The sequence below is a fragment of the Pseudonaja textilis genome, chromosome 10 (genome assembly GCF_049901715.1).
Source record: "Pseudonaja textilis isolate UNSWEBS1 chromosome 10, rPseTex1.2, whole genome shotgun sequence".
Lineage (NCBI taxonomy): Eukaryota > Metazoa > Chordata > Lepidosauria > Squamata > Elapidae > Pseudonaja > Pseudonaja textilis.
The window spans coordinates 19,609,899-19,614,076 of record NC_141999.1 but is presented as its reverse complement, the minus strand read 5'-3'; positions in this window follow the sequence as shown (position 1 = coordinate 19,614,076).

The window sequence follows — 4,178 nt, the reverse complement described above, 5'->3', positions numbered from 1 at the left end:
GAGAGAGAGAGAGAGAGAGAGATCTGGGCCATGATCCAACAGCCGTGGTTAACTCTCTCCTCCCACCCAACCGGCTCGGCTAAGCTACACAGGAGCTTTCTTGCACCAGAGTAGGAATTATTTCTCTGGCCTGGGGTAGCTGAGATTGGGCCAATCTTTCTAAACTCTTCCTTTGGTCCCCAGGCTCAGCTGCCCGTTGGGGTGACTTCTGTTGGGGTGACTCCTCTGGTCCAGGCAACGAGAGAGCACTCCAAATTGTCCACTTTCTCGTATCTACAAGGCTTTGACTCTCTCTCTCCAGCAGCGATCTCCAGGAGATTTTTTTTTGTGGGGGAGACTGGGGGTGTCCACCCTTCACCCCCCCTTTTTTTTCAACTTTCATTTCTCCCATTGAGAGATCTGCTTCCTTGGCACTCTTTCTTATTCTCCCTTCGATATCTCCAGCTATCTTCCTGGTGGAGCCCAGCTATGATTTGAACGCCACTACGCTGGTGCCGAAGTGCCCAGCGGCAGCCATTTTACGTCTCTCTCCTTCTCTCTCGCCATCCCAAGGCTATTCAGAGCTTTCCCTTTTATGCACCCCAGCTGTTTTTTTTTTTTTTACCCTTGAATACTGGAGAAAAGGGAAACAAGGCTGAAACATGGGTTTTAAGAGCGATGGCACGACCAGCTCTGGGATTTCAGGAAGTCTTTTCCTGTTTCTAAAAGCCTCTTTGATTTGTGAGAGCAACTCCCTTGCTGCAAACCTGCTCTGATGCATCCCACCAAAGATCCATAGAGCTGAATACCCCCTTTGCTCTCTAGGTTTGACGAGAAAACACCTTCCTAGTAGCCACCAGGGCCAGGTTCTTCTTCCTCAACCCAACCCTCTTGGAAAGCCACCTCAATCTACGGCCAGCCCCATGTTCTGTGGGAACCACCTGCATACTTGAATTATGAACTTTAGGCAGAGCTGATCTATTAGTGGTAGTATCGTAATTTATTATTATTTTTTTAAAAAAGCTTTCCTGAATCCCTTGCCAATGACGTAGGCCAACTTGGTTGGCACAGGAGGAGGGAATACATTTTCCCTCCCACTTTTCTACTCCATATACGATTTTCTAAACCTCTTGAGGAGTCTTTGGCTAAGGCCTAAATGCAGCTGAATCTCCAATCCAATATTCTGAAGAAAGAAAGAAGCACAGGAGCCTTTGACTAATAAGGCCTAAATGCCGCGGAAGGAGACACTGATGCTAAGAAGCTGGTGCTAAGCATTATTTTAAAAACTCCCTGCTTTGGGGGTCAGATCACGACCCCAACTAAAGTCACAACTTCTGTGGTTCCCAGTATTTCACCAGACCGATATTTTATGTTATCCGCGTTGAGGGAGGGAGATATGCAGAAGGAGACAGGGAAAAAAAAAACATTGAAGAGTCCCCTAATTCTGAATTGTCCTTTTCCACTCTGGATTTTCTCCCATTATCAGCCCCTCCCTGCCAAGGATCTCGTTCTATTCTGATATTGTTGATTGTGTTATTTCATTTGGTAATAACTGATGTTACTTGCTAGCTATCTTGGAAGGAACTGTCTCCTGAAAGTGGAAATTAAAAACTAAAAATAATTGTTTAAGACATACATACAGGTAGTCCTCAACTTACAACAGGTCATTTAGTGACCTTTCAAAGCTACAATGTGGAAAAAAGTGACTTCTGGCCATTTTTCACACATACGGCCTTGGAAGCTTTGCTGGGTGAGGAATTCTGGGAGTTGAAGTCCATAAGTCTTAAAGTGGCCAAGGCTGGAGTGCCCTGGTCTAGACAAACTTCTCTAACATTCCCTCATGACATCTCCACAAAAACCACTTACGGATATTTCTCTGGTTATAACTGACACGGGAAAGGGTAGGATTTGTGGCAAAATAAAGTAGCGTTTCCCAGTGGACAGCTCTCCAATGAATTGGACTACAATGTCCATCATTATTGTCCAGAACGAAAACTACAGCTGGATAAAAGCCTCAACAAACTATGTTGTATAACTTATCCTTCCAAAAACAGGTTTTTTTTAAAAAAACAACAACACTGAAATATTCCATCTAGAGACATCAAGCATTTCCAACCTGTCCCTCTCATACATTAAACTGAGCTAGGAAGTATACCAAGAAGAGTATCTACTCACTCTTGCGTTCCAGGTTAAAAGTTCTTTCTCCGGTGGGAGGTCCTAAGGTCCATGCTGACAAAGATGACTTGAAGGTAGCTACTTGTGAGCCAGGAGCATCACCTCAGGTTAAACCTGTGCCATGTTTTAATTTCTCGTTTCATGGTTGCTAAGCATTTGAGGGGGGAAAGGCCATCTTTCAGGCAAGGTCCATCGCAGAGCAAGTGGTGCAGACCTGAACATAAGCACGTCTTCAGTGCTCGCTGTGTCATAGCGAAGACTTCTTGGGAATCTGTATTTCAATACTGAGCGGAACTGTGGAACCCACACTGCACAGCGGCACAGTTGCAATGCCTGACTGAATACATCCCCTACTACCGCAATATTTTTGTGGTCTGACAGCTCCTGACCCTTCTTTCCAGCGTGCAACCCGGACAGTGGTGGGATTCTACCAGTTTCCGTACTGGTTCGGTGATCGCGCACTTCGTGCCTGTGTGCACCTAACGGGCAAACAGTTTTCCAAACACCAGCTGAGGCTCTGCCGCGCCAATCAGCTGAGAGGATAAAGAACAGAAAAGCGCAGGGGCAAGTGGGAGAGCTGATCCTGCACTTTTCTCTTCTTTATCCTCTCAGCTGATCATCGGAACTTTTTAAAACTACCGGTTGGGCTGAACCGGTAGCAATTTTTGCAACCAGTTCGGCTGAACCGTCCCGAACCGGTAGCATTTCACCACTGGTCTTGGATCACAAAAGACGGAAGCTCTTCGCTTCCCACTTGAGAACCGCACCTGCCCATTCTTATTAAGGGTCCGGTTTCAACCAGTTTTTGTGAAGCGTGTCCTCCATTCTTAGGCTGAGGGGGTGTAACCTGAATAGATGGAGCAGCAGCACATCGGATCCAGTTTTGGGAGGAAAGTGAGAAATCAAAAGCAGCAGACGCAAGTAGATGGATCGATCCTGCACAAATCATTCAATCCCTCAGCTAAGGAGCTGGGAGTCTTTGGACACCATCCACACACATCTCACCATGCCTGCTTCTCACTAGAAATATAGCTAAGCTGCTGAAAAAATTATTACCTGGCCAAGTCTCCAGGGTGTGTGTGTGTGTGTTATTTTATGCTTTCATTCACCTTCTACCTGAACATGCCTAGGCTTCAGGATATTCACAGGACCCATATTCTTTTGACAGATAACATGCTTTGTGTACAAAGCACACAAGGTTGCTATTCAACAGTTGTAGGTGAGAAAAATAGATGAATACAGTAGTTAATAGTGATCATATTTTCACCTGGATTGACCAGGAACTGCATTTGATGATTGAGTGGTCTCTTCCAACTCTAGGCTAGCACTAAACATATATCTAACCAGTAACACAAAATAACTTGGTTATTTTTAATCCTAGTACTGTTTTTTGTGTGGCTTCACTAGGTCGTGTGAATCTAGGCCATTTGGCTAGGTGTGTTAAGTTTAAGCCCCATGTATAGAATATGTTACCTAAAGTGGGTTAAGTTCTGGAAGGAATTAACTGAGATAGAAAACGTAATACTTCAGAAATCAAATTAAATGCACTGGATGAAGAGAACCAGTGGTTCCAGGACTGGGAAGAATATCAGAGTCAGTGACAATCTTCCAATCTTATTCAATAATTCCAGTTAGGTGATAACATTTGTTATTACAATAGTCAGTCAGAACAATTAATCAGTGGAATAACTTGCCTCCAGAAGTTGTGAATACTCCAACACTGGAAGATTTTAAGAAGAGACTGGACAACCATTTGTCTGAAATGGGAAAGGGCTTGCTGCCTGAGCAGGGGGTTGGACTAGAAGACCTCCAAGGTCCCTTCCAACTCTTCTATTCTACCATAATTCTATTCTATTTCTATTCTATTCATTATTATTTGGACATATTGTAGTATACACATAGGAGAAACCTGGAGTTTAATCACCATAACCATGTAGTTCTATGGAAACATATCTGCAATAGCCCCAGACACTTCCTTATGCAGCCAAAATATACGCCGACTTCTCAGATTGCCTGAAGGTTTA